Here is a 21,540-nt window from a genome sequence, read left to right as displayed (position 1 = left end):
GTTTTTAATCATTTCAATTCTCATGAGGGGAAAATAGCATCTTGTTTTAATTTATATTTCTTTGATTATTATTGAGTTTGAACATCTGTTCATATGTTAATTGGCCATTTGCATATTTCTGTTAATTGCTTGTTAATATTCTTTGCCCATTTTTCTTTTGGGTGATCTCTCTTTTTCAACTCACATTATGAGTGGAATATTTTCTCCTATTATATTTTTCAACGGATTGCTGTTACTTTAAGTGAAAACCATTGATTTTTATATTTCGCTGTTTATTTCTATTCTAATAGATCTCATTTGATTCTTTTGGATTTTCTTATATTATTTGCAAAAGAGTGGTAGGACTGTCCCCTCGTTTCCAGTTGGTGCCACATGTATTTATCTTATTTTAGTGCTTTGGCTTGATCCTTCAAGGCACTGCCAGACCACAGTGGCATTATGGGAATCAATAGGCAGTGGTGGTGTTTTGGGGGTACTTGACTATTCCTAGCTAGTTCTTTCCAGAGTGTGACTCATAGCATGCTGCCATGGGGAGTGGTGATATTTTGTCTGTGTCCTCAATAAAGCTTATCTGAGGATCAAAGGAAAAAGCCAGCCACTGTAGTAAACATAGAAGTCAGGCAATGGTGGCACATGCCTTTAATCCTAGCTTTTGGGAGGCAGGGATCCACCTGGATCTCTGTGAGTTCAAGGCCACACTGGGAGCAGAGCCAGGTATGGTGGTACATGCCTTAAATTCCCACACTACTTAACCATAAAAGTCCGGAGGTCTGTATAGACAGACAGGAAGTGATAAAGCTGGGCAAAAAGAGGAAGTGATGTAGCTGGGTGAAGAGAGGAAGTGAGACGGCAGAACAGAAAGGCATATAGGTGTGGGTATACTGGAAGGAGGTCTCTTTGGAGACTGAGGAGTCAGTAAGGTGAGGTTGGCTGTGGCTTGTCCTATTCCTCTGATCTTTTTAAAAAATTTTATTAATAATAGCGTTTAGCAATTTGTCTTACAATGGGAAGTTAACACCTACTGTCTCCCAAAAGCTCAGACTCATTGGGAAAGCACTGAAGAACCTTAGAAAGAGCCATTGCACAGGAATGTGTTAACGACTGAAGGCTTCCTTGCTGTTTCTGCCCTTGCCTAATCTAGCCCTGGTACTGAATTTTATGCAGTGCATTATCAGATCAATATTTGCATAGGTCCTGCAGGGCCAAAGTATAAACAAAAAATGTTTTGCAGTGACATAGCTGAACCACTGTGGTTTTATGCAAAAAAGTCTGGCTGAGGTTCTACCTGTTCTCAGTGATGATCACTGCAGAAGCTTAAGCCACAACAGCTTACATTCCAGGGATCACATGCATCATCTTACATTTGGGTTTGTTTTCCTGCTGTGGATATCGCTCTGTGTAAATAAAGTTCTGATTGGCCAGTGGCCAGGCAGGAAGTATAGGCGGGACAAGAGAGAAGAGAATTCTGGGAAGTAGAAGGCTGGAGAGAGACACCGCCAGCTGCTGCCATGAGAAGCAATGTGTAAGGACACTGGTAAGCCACAAGCCATGTGGCAAAGTATAGACTAACAGAAATGGGTTAATTTAAGATAGAAGAAGTAGATAACAAGAAGCCTGCCACGGCCATACAGTTTGTGAGCAATATAAGTTTCTGTGTGCTTTCTTGGTTTGGTCTGAGCGACTGTGGGACTGGCGGGTAAGAGAGATTTGTCCTGACTGGGCCAAGCAGGAAAACTCTAACTACATTTTCCCTTCAAAAGAAATGGTGAGATGAAAAAAGCCGATTTACATGGAAGAGTAATGAGAATATATATTGTTCTGCTTCTTTGCCTTTTTTGCTTTTTGCTTCTTTCTCTGTCTCTCCCTCCCCCACTTTCATAAACAAAATCTCAACAAGTAAAAACTCCAAGCAACAGGGCCTGGGGAGATGGCCCAGTCTATGAAGTGCTTATGGAGGAAGCATGAGGACCGAGGTAACCTCCCCAGCACCTCTAAACCCTGGGCATGGTGGTGTATGATCTGGGGAGGTGGAGACAAGAGGATCATTGGCGTTCACTGCCAGTCAGTCTAGCCAAAACGGTGAGTTTCAGGTTAAGTAAGAGATGCTGTCTCAAAAAATAAGGTGTGTGTGTGGGAGCCATAGAGCAGTGGTTCTCAACCTGTGGGTCACAACCCCTTTGGGGGTTGAACGACCCTTTCATAGAGGTCACCTAAGACCACCAGAAAAGACAGATATTTACATCACAACTCATAACAGTAGCAAAATTACAGTTAGTTTAATTTGGTTTAATTTATGAGTGTTAATTTAAATCACATTTCTCGGTTAATCTAGAATTTTAAAAACTCAGTGAGACTTTAGTATTTAGTCCATCAATTTGGTCATAGACTCACTTTAAGTTGATTTTTAAAAATTCTGAATTTTCAAGCTGAAGAGGTGGTTCAGCAGTTAAAAGCACAAAGTATTCTTGCAGAGGACCTGAGTTTGGATCCCAGCATCTAGAGCATGGCTCAAAACCACCTATAACTCTAGTCTCAGGGGATCTGATGCCCTCTTTTGGCCTCTGCAGGCACCAGGCATGTGTATGAATCACAGACATATGTGCAGGAGAAACACTCATATACATAAAACAAAAATAAAGAAGTATTAAAAAATGAATTTTAAATGTCAATCTTTAAAAGTCAAGATCCATGACATTATGTTAAATATAATGTTTCTTCTTTTGTAACTGGGTTGCGAATAGGGTCTGGCAGAATGCTTTTTATCCATAGACAGAATAAAAAGAAAAATTCATTATTGCTAATGACTTCAGAGATTTTACTTACTTGTAACAGTCAAGTAGTCTGGTACAAAAACACACATTGCATTTATGAACCATAACATTACTAGGTTTGTAATGTAAGAGCTGGTAAATATATTTTGACTATTACAAAGACTGGGTTTCTTGCCTGGAGCATGCTCTTTGTGATAGCCCTCATCTCATATTCTTATCTTATTCATGAGGAGTAGTGAATCTCAATAAAACCCACGGATGTGTTATGCTTAAAGGCTCCTTACTGAACCAATATGTTCACAGATAAGATCAATAATATATGTGTAAACCTTTGAAATTTGGATGGAAGAGGGAGCTGCCCTAATAAAACTCTGCTACTGAATTTTACAAAACATATAGCAGCCTTTTAATTTTATATTCAGGTCCCGAAGGGCCATAAGATAAACTAAACATATGCGCAATCTCCCAGATTAAACCGTGATGATCTTATGCAAAAGCCTAAAAGCATTTATGTTTTATGTGTTGGAGAGGTGTTGAATGATGTGCACTCATTCTGTTTCTTTGTTAAGGGTCTTTGTTGAATGGTAAAGTTTTGAATTAAAAGTTTTGTGTTTACATCTATTTAGTTGACCCCTTAGTTCAAGATGCAGAGATAAGTGTCGCACTTCTGCAACATGTTTTATTCCATGCTTTTTCTTTTCTTTCTTTCTTATAGCCTTGATATCTAATGCTGTATTTGTAAGGCCATCAGTCATCAAGTCATGCAAGTGCTAAATTCCTTTTGAAGCTTTCAAGAGGTATTTTAATTAAGTTTTCAAAATTGCTTTTGGATCATATTCATGATTCTTTGGTGCTTTATTTCCATTAGCAAAATAGTAATTAAAATTAAATTTTAAAAGAAGCAACCACAGTAGGTCATCCTTTTATTAACTTGAGATAGATAATGAACCTGTCCTATATAAAGACAGAGCCAGATCTACAGAGAGACTGGGGATAGCGTATTTTAATTAAGGTAATCCTTATTTATACCTAACAAACAGCATTGCTACTTAGAAATTTAAGATCTTAGTGATGCATATTAGTACATCAGCTCAACAAATCTAATAGAGATTTAGTACTTGTGCTTTAAGGAGAAAAGCATCGTAGATTAAGAGCATTCACATAGTAAATTTCAAGGATGTTATTCTTTGCATTTTTCTATAATTAAGGAACACATCATACATTAAAATTTTATAATTTTTATGGTGCTAGAATGCACTCACTTTGTTATTAAACTCAGACTCATTTTTAGCTGTTCGTGACCCCGTGGAAAAGTCCAGCTTTAATAAACATGTAATGAATGTACTGACACTAGGTGTCCCTCTCTGCTCCCCCCTTAAATCTGAGTGATGGCTTGTGTGTTTACAGACTGTTTAAGCATGCAAAATACAACTATGAAGATGTCTATTTGGTTGGATGGAGAGTGTTTAATCATTTAAAAAGTAGGCCAAAGAGACTTACCCCAACCACACTGGTAAACAGCTATGAGCTGCAACATATATAAATTAAGTGTTCACTAATTGGGGTGTGGATAGAAGCCTTCTTTCAGCTAAGTGTTTCCAGTATTAGAATCTACTTTAGTTAGTTAGTGCAAAGGAATTAAAAAGCCCATTTTAATTAAGAATGACAACTTTATTCTCAAGGTTCCTTTTATTTTTATGGTTAATAAGGTAATTTCATCACTTGCATGTTACTGATCTAGAGAGATGATTTTAGGGAATGGTTGAGGCAAAGTTTCAGCAGTGGAGTTTTCCTGAGATCATATGAGTTATTGACTTGTGATGACCCTCTGTCATTTAGACACCTTCACCTGGGAGTGACTTAGGTGTGAAGGGTTGCATTCTCCTCATTATCATCTCTTACAGGCTAACAATGGCCTTTGCTATCCCAACCAAGAGGAAGTGACCAGGAGTGTTTGCCACCAGAGTGGGTGCATGAGTGTGTGTGTGTGTGTGTGTGTGTGTGTGTGTGTGTGTGTATTGAAAATGCTTCTCATCAGCAGAGAATGCAAAATGTTTATTCAAGAGCAATTTAATGAAGGTGCTATTTCTGAGGGGTAAGTTGGGCCACCTGTGTGGTGAGTGTACCCCTTGCTCATTTTAATCCAGTGCTGCATCAATTTCAACAGTAATTTGAAGATATCTAGTTGTTTCCATTAATCATTTTGGAGCCAGTACAGAAGGCATCATTTTATTCTGTTCTTTTAAACTGACAGATTTCATGGTATTCAGATACATCTTCATTACTCAAAATTGGATAGAAGTCCAATAATTATAATACATTAACTTTGGGTTTATCTCACAGATAACAGTAATAAAGTGATATTCAAATTCCTTCTTCATTAGAAGGAACTGGAGATGATGGGTGCCTGAGGACTTTCAGTAGTGAGTTCAAACCTCAGTATTGTAATTCCTGATCAGGTGATCCCAGGCCTCATGGTCTACATTAGTACATTGGACAGAATGTTGCAAGGTGTGGTAGCTTGAATAAGAATGGCTCCCATAGGCTCATAGATTTGAATGCTTGGTCACCAGGCAGTGGTGAAAGGATCTGAAAGGACTAGGAGGTGTGACCTTGTTGGAGGAAGTGTGTCACTGGGGGTGGGCTTTGACGTTTCAGAAGCCTATGCCAAGCCCAGAGTCTGTCTCTTCCTGCTGCCTTCAGATCTGGATATAGAACTCTCAGCTACCATGTCCGCCTGCACACTATCACTCTCCCTGCCATGAAGATAATGGACTAAACCTCTGAGACTGTAAGCCAGCCCCAGTTAAATGCTTCTTTTGTAAGAGTTGTTGTGTTCATGGTGTTCCTTCACAGCAATAGAACACTGAATAAGGCACAAGGATAAGTTGTTTTCCTCACATTAAGAGGACATATTTATTTGGCAATGTAATTAATTAACATTAAATTATTAATTTAATAAAGGGGCATACTAATTTCATGGGCAAAGGTTATGGCAGCTATTTTTCTCCCTGTTTTTACTAACATTGCTGACTGCCACCCTCACTATTACTTATGAGTTGAAAATTGAAACTTATGGGTTAAAAGGATTAGTGTGGAGTAAATACTAAACAATGAAAAGCTAAAAATGAGTAACAAGCAAAGATCAACTCATTGGAGCCACTCAGCCCGTGGGATGAATGGCGTATTCCTATATGGGTAGAGCACTGAGTCAGTCAAGGATGACTCAGAGAGAATTGCCATAATGTCAAAGAATGCACCATCCAGTGTCTTAGGTTAGGACCACCTTCAGGATATTTTTCTGCTTGGGGTGCAGATTTTAGATGTTCAGTAAAGCGTAGTGATGAGAAACTGGTCAACTAATGTTCTAAATTGAAGGTGACCATATCTGCCCTCCAATATGACTGTAAACTAAAAATGGCACCCAACACTTCAATACTTGGCAATACTCTCCACGTATCAAATAATGATTTTTTTTTTTTTTTTTTTTTGACATTTCATCATTCATCTTTTTGAGACAGGCTCTCTATCTACATAGCCCTAGCTGTCTTGGATCTCATTATGTAGACCATGCTGGCCTTGAATAGGGCTGGGATCAAAGGCATAGGTCACCATGCCCAACCATCATATCTTTATTTATCCCGTTTAATTATTATTACAACCTCACGATCCTGGCTTTTATACAGATGCTCATTTTACTTATGAGAACAACAAGGAGCAAAGAAGATAATAGCCCACACAAGGAGGCCATAATCCAGCCCACCTGGTGCCATGACGCAGACTGCTGGCTCTGTTGCTTTTCAGCTATGCACACAGACTCTGTGGGTTAAGGAGAGATGGCTTAGAGCCAGGTATGGAGCCTGCATCTTTCCTTCCATGTTTCCTTTTCAGTTGATGGTAGCTCTAGTAGAGAGGAACTGTGGGGAAGGGTGTGAGGAGAGCAGCAGGGTGTGAGCTGAATACACTCATGTCATCCTAGAAAAGACTCTCAGAATCCTAATTCACTTGGACAGCTACCGTTGAAACTTAAGCTCTGCTCCATGCTCAGTCGTTTTGGTGGCCTACCATGCCCCGAGTTTCTATGATATGGGCTTTACACTTTGTCTGCAAACAGTTATGAATTATATTTCTGCTCTGCACATTTTTCCTCATGCCTGAATGGTAAACACCTTCATGCAGTAGAGACCAACTACATGACTCCAGTAGTATTTCTATGGCCCAGCTACTTGCCTGGAATACCTATGATGACACTTTTTGAGAAATACTAGTGATTTAGCTGACATTGGAAGGACAGTCCTAACAGTGTGCTTTCATGTAGAAAGAGGTGGAGGAGTTCATTTATTCATTTTAATAAATGGTTAGATAATGTCTACTGCATGGCAGGTGTTGTGCCTGGGTAAGTACATTTCATTTATTTCTCCTATTTTGGTGTTTGTGTGAGAGAGCATGTTTGGATGGTATGTGTGTGAGGTGTATGAACACCCATGTGTGGGTACACCTGCTCATGTGCATGCATAGAGGGCATTCAAAGATATTTGGTATCCTGCTCCTCCATTCACCTTGTTATCTGGAGATAGGGCCTCTAATTGAACCTGAAGCTATGGCCACGAAGACCCAGTGATCTTGTCTCTGTCCCCCATGGCACAGGGTCACAGGCATGTGGGCAGCTATGCCTGGCTTTTCACGAGGGCGCAGGGATCTAAACTTGGGCCCTCATGCTTGCGTAGCGAGTACACTTCCTCATTGAGCCATCTTCCCAGAGGCCCCCGCCCCCAGTCTCCTGGTTCTTTGAGACAGAGTCTTGCTACATAGCTCCGGCTGGCCTGAGTTTTGCTGTGCAGTCCAGGTTGGCCTTGGCTTGCCATGTCCTTCTCCTTCCTCCTAAATTCTGGGATTACAGACATGCATTACCATGCCTGGCTTACATTTTCACTTTGACGATTGACAAATGATGAATGGGTGCTTTCTGCAATGTTGTTTTAAGATGTTTGGTAACCCCAAGCCAGAAAAAAGTCCTAGGGGTTGGGAGAGTGGATGACCAAGTAGACTTTGTGTTCATTGTTATTCTAGGCCACACAATAGAACCAAAACCCCAACATGCAGCCTACTACATTAGACTTTCACTGTGTTCTACAATGCTTTGAAGAAGTTGACTGTTCTGGAATTTTCTCTAATATATTAAATCTTTATGTCATGCAGTGATGGCGCACGGGCAGGGTCGTGGTGGCCCACATGTGTAATCTCAGCACTAGGGAGGCAGAGGCAGGCAGAACTTTGTGAGTTTGAGGCCAGTCTGGTCTACAGAGCAAGTTCCAGGACAGTCAGAGATGTTACACAGAGAAACCCTGCCTCAAAAAACCAAACAAAAAAAAATTATGTGTAGTAATGTTATTCACATATATCACAAAATATGTCATACTATATGTCACAAAATTTGTTTTGGCATTCTTTATCTCACCTATAACTATAGCCAATGCTCATTTCAATGGGAAATTATTATTTTCAGATATATACAAAAACACTGTCCCCGCCCTTTAGAAGTTTGGGGTTTGAAAGGGACAGTACCCAGTCAGGGGTACACAGTAAGACCCTGTCTGAAAACAACAACAATAACAACAACAACAACAAAACCAAACCACCACCACCAAATCAATCAATCAATCAATCAACCAACCAGTCAATAAGATAGTACTACAACTGCAGGAAAGGACAAGGTAGCCACCACAGATACAGTGTTAGATACATAATCTGAATAATACATTTTCACCCCTTAATCAGCAAGTGTCTTAGCCAATTTTGCATTGCTTTTTTGCAAAACCAGAAAGACTGATGGCTCAGTTATACTGGGGAAAGAGCAGACATGTCACAAAATCAGGCAGTTTTTGAAACTGCTTCCCTCGTTCCTCTCATGACTGTCAAGCTCTTTACCGAAGATTGTATTCTAAAAGAGTAACCTTGAAAAGTTCCTCAGACAGTTGGTCCATAGCACTGCGATCTGCCAGACTGCAGCATTCTGAATGTTCATAAGTTTTGGGGAATCCCCAAATGAGTCTTTGAAAGTCCCTGAAGAGAAAGAGAAATGCAAATCATCTTTTCCCCTTTGGGTTTTGCTCACAGACAGAACAGAATAGTCTAAAAGCAAATGCCTGGAGCTGAGCCAGCAGGAGGTGAGGGCCAGGCGGCCCAGGTCTGCCTTGCTCAACAGTAGCATGAGTGGGTCTGGTCGTCAGTCACCATGAGGTGTCTCGGTGTCTGAGGAGCATTTGTGTGAACTGTCAGTTGAAAACATTGACAGTGTTCCATTAGTAATGAATTATGGGAGTGATTTCATTAATTTCTTCACCTCAGTCAGTGCATATTAGTGTAAGTTACTCAACCAAATATCAAAGGAACCATTGCATTTTAACCTTTTAGTACTTTACTGCGCAGCCAGGAAGAGTGAAAAATAAATTAATGTAGCATTTCTTTAAAAAAATGACTGAAGATAAGGAATGGACATAATTTTTTCTGTTTTTAATTTAATAGCAGGTTTATAGTTTTATGCAAAACCATTCACATTACATTTGACCCTCTGGGAACTGCTTTTTTTTTTTTTCCTGTGGATATAATTTTGAGTCTTTAATAATCTGTTGTTAAATCCAGTCTGAGTTTGATTAATGAATTGTGACGAACTAGCACATTAATTTGCAGGTTTGGTCTAATGCCCTAAAAGGCTGCTTTGTTGCTGGTGTTATTAGTGCTAGACTCTGCAGGCAGCGCCATTGGATGGCAGTGTGCCCCAAATAATGGGCAGCTACAGTCATTGCAAAGTTCCAATGATGTAGCTCCAGCAGCAACTGTGGAAAGATGCCATAAAAAAAAGAAAGTCCTGAGCTCATCCAGAGCCCTGAAATGGGGCATGAGGATCCCCGGGTGTGAGCTATCTCTGCATGAAACTCAGGGGAGTCTATAAGTCTGAGTGGGGATGAAAAAAATCTTCACTTTGATTAACCAGTAGCAGAAACGTGACATTCTGTTCGCTGGATTGTTCATCACATCTGTGACTTTGTCAGCTCAGGAAATCGTGGGTGTTTTCAGAAGATATTTTATCACCTCAACATATTGCTTATGTCCCTCGCTACCTCAAAACTACAATAGTCATCAGGACAGCTAACTGCCCAACTTGTTATTTAATGTAATAAAGAGGTATGTATATTATGCTACTCATTAAAAAATATAAGACCACACTGTATAGGCCTTTAAAGAAATAGTTCTGAGGAGGGACATGTGCCCCTCCCTCACCATGGAGAGAGCCCTATTGTAGAAATTGTACTACCATGTTTTCTTTGCAGGCTGATAAATTTACATATTTCTCAGGGTCTGTTCAAACATGCCACCCATGTGGTCAGCTGATGGCAGTGACAGAATTGTGCTAACCTGCTCCACCTTCCTCTCCCGAAGCTGCTGGAAGGTATGAACTATTTGTCTTATTCAGTGACATTTTCCAAGCTCACATTCTATTACTCGACACACGGGAGGCACTTAGAAAATAATGAACACATGATGTCTTTAGGAGGAAATCAATTATTTTTTTCCTTTGAATGAATCTGGGTTTTAAAAATCATTTTAAAAAAATGAAATAAAATCTGGTATCCACATTCTAAAGCTTTTATTGCCTCATAAAAGGACTTTACAAGGCATTAGGAATGTTTATGGGAACTGGTGCTAAGCAGTTTATTGTCCAGCATCTCAGTTTATCAGGGCACTGTAGACGCTCATAACTGATTTATTTCAAAGCACTGCTCTAATTAAACAAAGAGAACTGGGATGTTCCAAAGGCAAACCCAGAAGCAGAGAGAATTAGATTAAAGAAAAAGATTAGCATGTGGATTGGGAGAGTGTGTGTGTGTGTGTGTGTGTGTGTGTGTGTGTGTGTGTATGTGTATGTGTGCATACTGTGTGCAAAAAGGACCTAACCTGTGAGAGAGGCTTTCGGGCTGTAAGTTGCCTTAGAGATTATTTTTCAATTTAATTTAACAAGTATTGAAACTGAAGCACAGCGAGGTTAAATGACCAGCGCCCTCCTAATTGCTAAATCCAATAAACCCTTCGCAGACCTTATCTTATTTGTCCACACTGACGTGTTTCGTGCTGTTCACCTCCCCCTTGTTCTTGGAGCACAGGCGAGGCCGGGCTGTTCCTGCCTCTCAGAAAGTCTGCCTCTCCTGCTCCTCCCCAGCCCTGCCCTCTGAGCTTCTCTCAGGAAGGCTCATCTTTTACATACTTCTGATCCTCACTCCATGGAGTCTCGTTCTAGTTCACCGTTTCTCAGTATTTCCATGATTGCTTCCTTAAATAGTCTTTTAAAAGCTTTTTCTCTACCTTATTTTTCCTCACCTTTTTTCTTCTTGTCCCCTTTTCTGGAAGGGTTTCAATACCACAGATATAGCGCACATCTATTTATATATTGCCAACTATTGGAAAAAAACCCATTATATATCTAAATCCTTTCCCACCCTTATCAAACACTTATTTTGTATAGAACTCAAATGTCACCAAGGACTTCTATCTATAATCATTTCTCTAAGATCAAGTTCCAGTGTTTTCCATGGGAGTTGCTCCTTCCCCAAATTCCCATTGCTATGAAATTAGTATGTTCATTTCACCTGCTTCTAACTAGAGGGGAGCTCAGCATACATGTGTTGCTCTTGTGGGGGGCAAACAGGGATGAAGCTGTCTTCTCTTTAGCATTGGTCAGAGTGGACAAACCTTGCAAAATGCTGCTTATGTGATGAATCTCAGCATGTTCTGTGGCGGTCACCACAGCTGTTAGTAGGGGTGGGGATGACGGATGTTGGCAGTGTCTGCTGGCTGCAGGTGATGACTGTTTGCTGGTCTTGGCCACATGGCTGCTGGAGTATTAGTTGGGCTAAGTGTGTCCTAAAGAAGTATTTTGGAGGAGATGCCATTTCTTTAACTCTGAATCCTCTACTGACAGTCAAGGTTAACTTGTCAATTTTTCCTTCATATTTTTGAGAGAACACCAATCTGAAAACTGTTATATCTTTGGGTAGATTAATTTTTAAGCATCATTGTGACGCAGCACTTTTTATGTTTGGCAGTAATATTTTCATATATCTCTTTTACTGGAGTCTTTCTGTGTCCTTATAGTCAAAATTTAAAGGCTGCTCCATAAGATAGACTGCTGGTTGGTACTGTAGTTGGCCCTAGGGGAGAACCTACTATTAACCTACTGAATGAATAGAATAATAAACTGCCCCCTAAGTTCCTGTCTTTGGACTCATAGATTATTGCATCTCTCAGCCCTCATCAGAGAAGCTTCTTTTTCTGCAGTAGATGGTGATTAAGACGGAGACCCCCAGCTGTCAAACATGTAGAGAATGATAGACTGAATTGCCATCAGTATCATGCCCACATAGGAGTCAGGGGTCATCATGGAAGAAAGAAAAGAAACACTGTGAGAGGCATAGGGAGTCGATGTCTTTGGTGAAGCAGTATTTGTCAGAGACAAGCAGTTGAACACATGAACTTATAATGGCAAAACTACACTACACATATAAGACCCACAAAGATCAAGCCAGCCCAAACCCCAGCAGGGGTGGGGGAGGGGCTTGTGGGGTGCCACCCATACCTGAGGAGCTTTGGTAGTTGATGGCTAAATGGGGGAGGTTGAGGCAGTGTTCTTCAGGGATGAGGGCCCTGAGGAGTGACTCATGCTCCAATTGATGATTCCACATGCTTGCAAATGCAGGCTGCACCAAACAGACCCAATGACTGTTGAGTTATAAAAAAAGGAAGAACACATGAAGTTGGGAGGGAAGGTTGTGGTGATGATTCAGAGAGGAGTAGGTGAGGGAGGGATGGGGAATTCTAACACATCACTTGAACATATGGACAGTAGGTAAATAGTTAATGAACAGAGGGCCCTTCAATAGTTTTCTTTCTTTGTAGCTTTGGAGCCTGTCCTGGACTAGCTCTGTAGACCAGGCTGGCCTCGAACTCACAGAGATCCGCCTGCCTCTGCCTCCCGAGTGCTGGGATTACAGGCGTGCGCCACCACCGCCCAGCTCAATATTTTTTTTTTTTAATTATTGATCTGTTGAAAGAAATTTTTTTAGTGCTTCTGATGCAAGCAACATTTTCATTGAATATAGAAACTACATTGATAACAATTTCTTTCAGATTTTAAAGTATAATTTTGTTTTCCAGCTTCTCTGATTTTGTTGAGGATTTATTTGAAGCTCCTGTAAAGGTAATAGTCTTTCTTTTTATTTGCTGTCCCCATGGTTTCAGCTTAATATTTGTCATTTGGCTGTTATACTATGATGTCACCAGTAATGTGTTTGGTTTTGACACCCTGCCTGTGTCTTTATGTCATTATTCTTAGTCATTATCTTTTCAAATGTGGCATTTGCTTAGATTTCCTTTCTAATACACTCCTGGGGCTCTGGCACACTTACATTAGTATTCTGCCATATCTCTATGTGTCTTGCATTTTTCTATGTGTTTTTTGCTTCTTTTTATGGTATTTGTGAGTGTATGTGTGTTTGTGTAGGGACAAATAAAATATAAATATGTCCATATGTGTATGAAGGACAGTGGGCAACCTGGGTGTCCTTCCTCAGGTGCTGCCCGTGGGAGACCAGCTCCCACTTTCCCCCCAGGGTACTCTTGAGGAGTGAGGGATAAGAGATTTAGGTAGAAGGACAGAGGGGTGAGAGACAGACAGAAACACAGGACAGCCTCGGGAGGGTCTGGGTCCTTACCCACTGTCCCTTTCTGTCTCTTCTAAAGGTCTTTTTATAGGAATGCCAAGAGGTGGAGTAGACTTCCCCCTAGCACAGGCAAGTGCGAACCCTTCCAATCACCTAGTAAGCATATATGTGGTCAAGCCATCCTCTAATGCAGCCCTGCTGGGTTAAGCAAGCTCACATCTCACTAGGAAATCTTTGTGGGCCTCCACAGCTGCCAACTTTGTTGAGATGGTATGTCTCACTAGCCTAGAGCTTGCCAAATAGCTGTCCAGTGGGCTCCAACAACCCTTCTGCCTCCACTTCCCCAAGACAGGGAATAAAAGAATGCTATATCACACTTGAGCTTTTTGGAGCTCAATTGGATCCTCACATTTGCAAGGCAAGCTCTTTTTTGTCGTGATATCTCTCCATGCTGTACTGTAACAGACAACAAAAATCATAAAGCCAACTTCTCTCCCTTCATTTTTGTATTTAACAAAGATGGATTAAAGGAGGTTCTGAGGAGGCTCTGTCCAGAGAAGGATTATACATTGTTGGAGGCTAGAACCAGGAAGCTGATGGAATTATAAAACTTAAAAGCTCTTGGTATTTTTGATGATCAGGTCAAACAGGCAATCAGGCATATTGGTTCTGACTGTTGGGGTGCTTAGATAATTTCTCACATGCAATCTAGTGAATTCCATCGCTGCTACCTGAGATTTTGGTGACAAACCCCTCACCCTAGAGGGGATTTTGAACATTGGTCAATTTCTTACCTGTCGTTACTAGGGTGGGAGCGAGGTGCAGTTAGAGGAAGTGAGGCTCAAGAAGAAGGAATGAGCAGCCTCTAGTCCTCTCAGTGTCCCAGGCTTTGCATTGCTTTCCTTTGGAGAAGCACCTTCTTGATTCCCTGTTCCAGGGAAGATGTCAAACCAAGTGGTCAGACACAATTTTGTCAATTTCCAACTGATGTTTCTTCTCACTCATACAAAAATTGTTCTCATTGGATCATCTTGATCTGATTCAGGGTGCATGATTATGCCACAGACACTGTACATAAAGCAATCTGTGTTTTGACTGGTGATAAATTGATAATCACCTACCTGGCTAAGCCAGTCCACAGAGAGACAGTTAATATTGTGAAACTTCAATAAGGTCGGCTGTCAATGCGATAGATATTGCAGGTGAACACCCTGATCTCCCCTTGTAATCCTCAGAATCTCTGCTATCCATCACTCTATAATACATTTGTTTAGCAGGGAAATAGGCTCCTAAGAATCTTACCGTCAAAGGGAGCCTCAACAGCAGCATGTCTAACCCTGACACGTAAGGCTCAACAACGCTGTCAGAACACTATTTAGCTATCAAATTTAGCGAGCGGTTATAAATTTACAGAAGTATGACAAAAGACTGAATGGTGTTCTCCTTTGTTTCTCTCGGGCAATAAATAAGTCCCAGAGCACTTGCTCCCCTCCCCGCCAGCGTTTGAGTAGTATATTTGGGTCTTAAGTTTCTCCCTTCTCTGACAGGTCTGAATGTAGACTTTCCAAAGCTCACCAGATGATTCGATTCTACTGCTGAAGCCTCAAGTGGTTTAGTTCAAGGAAGGTACAGTTCTAGTTTCGTGAAGGGAAACAGAGGCCTGGGGTGTAGCTCAGTAGGAGACTGTGGCCTGCTCTGAGTCAGGCCTTGGCTTCACTCCCCAGCACCGCAAAACAAGTAAATGAAAGCAGAATGGTCAAAAGCAGGAACGCCTGACATGGCTTTTTTTTTTTTTTTTTAATTCATGAAAAAGAATGTTTGTCTCTCGGGTGGCAGTGGTGCCCGCCTTTAATCCCAGCTCTCGGGAGGCAGAGACAAGTGGATCTCTGTGCGTTCGAAGCCAGCCTGGGCTACAGACTGAGATCCAGGACAGGCACCAAAACTGCACAGGGAAACCCTGTCTCGAAACAACAACAACAACAACAACAACAACAACAACAACAACAACAACAAGACTATTTGTCTATTTATTCTTCTGTCTTTACCTGACTCAGTTATTCTTCCTGGAGAACTTGTCTTTCCCAAATACAGTCTCAAGAGCTGAACCAGCCATGGCTCCAGTTAGCATTTCTCAGGTGTGACTTTGGGAAGAAGACATTTGCTCTTTGCTTGGTATATTTTGAATTCATATGAACATTCTAATGAATGATCTTATTGTGTGTGGTTCAATTTCCCGGGGGAACAGTTCTCTTCTATTTAATCTCAGGAAATAGGATCAGCTCTGCCAAGGTATTATGGAGCCTAAGGAAACACTTCCCGGATTTAAATTAAGAGCTGAAAGTCGCCTAAAGGGGTCTCACTAATTAGAATTCCAGTGGAGCAAGCATGGGAAGGATGCAGACTGTGTCTGCATCCACCTCTCTTCTACTCCTGGTGGGAATTTTGAAGGGATTTTGCATAGTTTCCCTAGGCGATCAATTATAGACCCTCTTTTCCCAGTAATTTTTGAATTCATTATTCTTAAATATCAAAATGCATAAAGGAAAATATATCCTTTAAGCTATGGTATAAGACACAGCGATTCAACCAAAGGTTTCTTAGAGCTTAGGAAAAAATATATTGAGGTTTTCTTGTCTTCATTCAGATTGGCCTTAGAATGGAGTCACGCTCTTGTAGAAAACCAACTTCTTATAGTGACACCAGCTTCCTTGAGGACAAGGACATATGTGTTACATACTTTGATTAGAGTGCTGTGCATAGTATTTTTATATAAAATAGACACCTAATACATTTGTAATTAAATGTGATAATGTCTATTTTTCTTGAACATTCTTCTCAGATATGTTAGAGGATTCAGAATTCTGGTAAACAGGGAAGGGGAGTTGTTACAGGGTGCACTTCAGGGACTCTTCCAGCATTTCCCTTGCAATCCAGTTTTCATACCACTAAGACCTTCCTGGTGTCGGTAGACTGCTGGGACCCAACAGAACATTTGCTTTGATTTTTTTTTTTTACCTTGTCCTAACAAAATTTTAAAAAAGAATATCAAGAAAGGTAGCCAAGAATAATAATTAAAACAACAACCGTCAATGATACACTTTTACATGAGCTATATTATCATTTTGAAAATGAAAATAATAACTAACAGGGCAAGTTAAATTTTTTTTCAGATTTCTTGGAGACATTGGATAATATTCTTAGGTATGGTAATAAACAAAGATGGAGTCGCTTAGAGAAGAGCCGTTAGCAGTAGCTAACACCCGTCAAACACTTAGATATGCTGGCTGTTTTTTTTTTTTTTTTTCACCCCGTACAAGAATTTACTTGATCTTTCCAAGAAACACTGAACTTGCCATTATAGTTGTAATTTTACAGACGAAAAAGGCCATTTTTCATATGGGTAAATTATCGCTTCGGCAACAGGGTAGGTTTATCAACATGGATAGTCGAGTGTTTCTTCTGGATTTATTTTCTTCTGTTTCATTTCCTCCGTGACAAAGTTTACACAACATACAGTCAGCCACTCCACTGAACTTGAAGTCTACAGTCCAGAGGCTTGAGGATCTTTCCATTGTGTGACTGCCACCACCACCCGTCTTCAGGACAGTTTTGGTTGCCCTCAGCTGAGACTCAATACGCATCATCCCGTAACTTCTCATTCGCCTATCTTTCCAAAGACTCCATTTTACTTTCTGCCTCCATGAATTTAAGAGCTGCAGGTATCAGATGGCCAATATTCTGGGAATATTGTCTCCCAGGACCGGGTTACATGTTCCCTTTTTTAAATTCAGCAGTTTACTTCTTCTTCTTTTTTTTTAAACAAGTGACAGTCTGTATTTATGCCTAGCACAAGTCTGAGCTTTCAGCCCTGGGTATTTGAACTATGTTAATTTTATAGTCACATCAAAGGCTTTGGTTCATTTAATAGCATTCCATTAGATTCTTCCAGGATCTCGTTGGACAGATTTGCATCCTGTGTATCTCCTAGTTTCCCCGTGTGCTCAGTTCTAGGACCAATTTGGTCTTTGTACTTGCAGAAGTTTGAAGAGCTCACCGAGGTACCTCGTTTTGTTTAATGTTCCCAGAAAGTTTGTTTTCATGTGCAGAACGGACTTCCATTTACTTGAATCCCAGTGTCACTGCAGTTTAACTAGATCTGTCTCCAGGGTGCCCAGAGGAAGGTTCAGGAAGAACGAAATCAGGACACCCAGAGAGGAACAGAGAAGCAACACACCAACATTGTTGTTCAGGATGCTGAGCATGGGCTTGAAGAGACTTTGACATTCACATTAACAACCACAACAACCAGTGAATTTTGGGAAGAAATGTAGCTCCTGTAGTCTTGGGGTTCTTGCAGCCACAGACATGACCAGATAAGTAAGAGAACAAAGGAATGCCTTTCCTGTGCATCGCTGTGTGAGACTGGTTCATGACAAGCTTGCCAGGACATGTGTGAATCAACAGACTGGCTATTAAGGACACCAGACCCACGTAGCCAAACCCTGATGACTCTTTTTGATCTCAAGAGAACTTTCAGTTGCATTTACTTGGCAGCGGGAATAAACAGTGACCGGATGCTAATTTCCTCAAAGCATCCTTGTATTTCCTCTCAATCCTCCTTTATAATAAACAAAAGGAAGCTAGTGTGAATGGGATGTTGCAGCCAAGTAGGTTTTTACATGATTTTTAAACCTGTCTGCTCACTTCCTATCCTTCGCCACAATCCTGTGTGAGATAATATTAGATGAGTCACTTTGATGTCTCTCCTATGAATAAATGGAGTTTTAACAGGTGAGTCAAACCTACTTGGCTTCTATCAGCGAGAGTTGTTCTCCATTTCTTTCCCCAGGTACTTTCTGCCCATCCCCACTAGCTGGATTTTATATGAGTCATGGTAGATCCAGCAATCCTGATCTTAAAAGTTGTTTGTAAGTGGGAGAACAGAGAGTGAGGGTGGCAGACAGAGTCCGATCTTCTGAAACCTTTACTGTTTAATCTGAGAAAGGATGGATTCCCCAGTGGGCCTACTGAGATACAATGGAGTTCCTGAAAAGGCCCATCAGTGTCTCCTCTCAGGACAGTCACTGTCAGGAGGACTCCTCAGCTGTCCCTTGCTTCCTACCTGGACTCAAATAACCTTGGAAGTGGCAGCCCACCCCTGCCTGATCAGTATTCTTTGGAAAGAGGTCGCAGGTCACTGAAAGCCCTCAGTTGACATTTCTTTCTCTCTCTCTCTCTCTTTTTTTATTTTTAGGTTTTTAAAGACAGGGCTTTGCTGTGTAGCCTTGGCTGTCCTGGAACTCACTTTGTAGATCAGGCTGGTCTTGAACTCACAGAGATCTGCCTGCCTGTACCTCCTAAGTGCTGGGATTAAAGGCCACCAATGCCCAGCTTGTCTCTATTTCTTTAGGACAAGCAAGAATGTGCTTTTCTTTGTTTAGGAATTACCCTGTGGATGCAAACAGCTGTTGATTAGTGTGATGGGGAAGGATGATTATTAAGTTCATTTGTTTGAATTCTCACCTTTTGAAAATGATTTGTCAAAAAAAACCCAGAAAATGATTTGTCTTACACATTCAACTTCAAATATCATATCAGTTCTACATTTCATAAATTTAAATTTATGAGTTTGGGACCATTATTTCCAGTGAGTGCTGGGATATGTATGAATGTAAGTAGCAAATTATAGAGAATAACTTAGTAATTTTCTGGATTAAAAAAAGTGTATCATCAAAAATCATCTTAAAAGTACAAATTAGCTGTAATTCTTCACCAAATGAATAGCTCTTACCTTTGATAACCATTCTCCTACCTGAGATGAAAACAACTCCTTAAATTACTGGTTCTGAACCTGTGGGTCATGACTTACTTGGGTCATTGAACGACACTTTCACAGGGGTTGCCTATCAGATATCCTGCATATCAGATATTTACATTATGATTCATAACAATAGAACATTACAATTATGAAGTAGCAATGAAAATAATTTTATGGTTGGCCACCACAATACGAGAAATTGTATTAAAGGGTTGCAGCATTAGGAAGGTTGAGAACCACTGGCTTAGATGCTGCTACATCCAGTTGCAACACAGAGCCATGCCACTAGGGGCACCAAAGAGGTGTTTACAACTGGGGGTTCAAACAGAAGCTCAAGTGATCTCCCTTTGAAAGACCTTGGCACATAGACAATCTTTAGTCAATATTTACTCAGTGATTAAACTCAAAAAGCAGATGAGTACTTCTAAAGGAAGGGCTTTGATGCTAGCTCCGTGAAGGATGACAAAGGCCAAAGTCTCCTTTTGAGGAATCCACAGTGTGGAGTATACTTGAGTTGGTGGGTAAGAAGCTCGGGTTTTCCATTTAGTTCAGCTTCTGCTGCAAAGTTTGGTTTGTGGACAAGTTAGTGGAGGGTGGGGTGATGTCAGCTGTCGCTCTGTAAAGGGAAGGGTGGTTAGTGGTTATTCTTTTCCACACTCATTCTTATAAAGAAGTGTAGTATATACACCGCAGAAAAGTACATCATGATGGGGAGGGTCCACCCTATGGTCCCCACAATACAGCTCACAAGTGGATGGTCTTAATGATCTGTTAGGTCCTGCTCCTGCTGTGACATCTGAGGACAGTGTTAATAATCAATGTTACAAGGAGCTGTCTGGAGGTCTGTGGAGGACACTTGAGGACATCTTCTGAGAAGTACTTTTTCAGAGGGTCATCTTGCCCCTCAGACCTACTTTGGTCCTTGCAGTCTCCAGCTCAGTCATGCCACAATCTGTGTTGTCTCCAGAACCTGAAATCTGGGAACTGTCCAAACCTCCTTGCTCATGGCCCACACCCATTAAGTCACTAGTTTCTCTCAGCGCCAAATATTTGTGAAAGTTACCAGCCATATTTCCAATCACAGAACTCAGGCCCTTCTCTCATGCCTTGGGGTAGCCACAACAAACTGGACTGTCAGTTCCTACTGGGTGTCCTCTGCAATGTCTCCCCAGTTCCTAAGACTGTTCTCCTGGTGAGAAGGGAATGTTCTCCAATGATGGCCTCACCGTCGTTCCAGCCCCTGCCTCTGTCTCAGGCTCTGCAGAGATCAGGCCACCTCTGATTCTTTGGCATACAGAATCTCTTTCATCCTATGTGCTTGGGACCAGAAGTCTTTCAGATTTTGAGTTTGATTGTGGATTTTGGAATATTTATATAGACTTTAATAGGTATTACTAATCTGAAAAGCCGGAATTCAAAATGCTCTAAAATCAGGAGATTAGATTCATGTTGATGCTCAAAAACTTTCAGATTAGAGCATTATGAATTTTGAATTTTTATATTCAGGATAGTCAACCTGTATCATGTAGCTTTATATCCCCATTCCTTGGGTCATGGTGATTTTTTCTCTCTAATTCTTTCTCTGCCTCAACCTTCAAAGTGATGAAATTCTAGGCATGAGCTATCACTTGTAGGTCTAATTTATAATATTTCTTTAATCTCTGTAGAAAGCCTATGGTGACCCTTGGCTAAGCTAAGGGCCCCGCTTTGTTAGGATTTTGTGTTACTACCATGTTAGTTAAAATGTTAGAAGTATCTATTCTACTGTGCTATAATTCATTGGGAGATGTTCCTTCTATTTTCATTTATTTTTTCCTCTCAAATTTATTTATTTTAATTGTCAGATAAAATTGTATCATGTCCAGGATAGAAAAAAATCTCAGGGGCAAGCAGAAGGTTATTGTTGTGAAGTACAATATTTAAAAAAAAAATAAGAGCCAAATTTTCAAATTAAACGTGTTTATTGTATTCTAGTATTAGCATAAAGTTATAGTAAGCTTTGGATGCACTGTTTTCTTCTGAAAATTCTGCCTCATGTAAGAAGAGAAAAGTAAAAGTATATAAGTGAATGATTTTGGACATTCACTCAAGGAGGCCTCTGGCTTTTTGAGGTTGTTCGTTTTTCCTAACACAGGCCTCTGGGGTGATGAAATGCCCCAATGCCCCCTGATGCTGGCCTACTTGGGACTTCCTCAGTAAAGCTGTCTTCCCCATGATGCCATCCTCTCCTTGTCTA

Source organism: Onychomys torridus, chromosome 6 (genome assembly GCF_903995425.1).
Source record: "Onychomys torridus chromosome 6, mOncTor1.1, whole genome shotgun sequence".
NCBI lineage: Eukaryota > Metazoa > Chordata > Mammalia > Rodentia > Cricetidae > Onychomys > Onychomys torridus.
The sequence above is the reverse complement of the archived record's forward strand: the minus strand, read 5'-3'. Positions refer to the sequence as shown.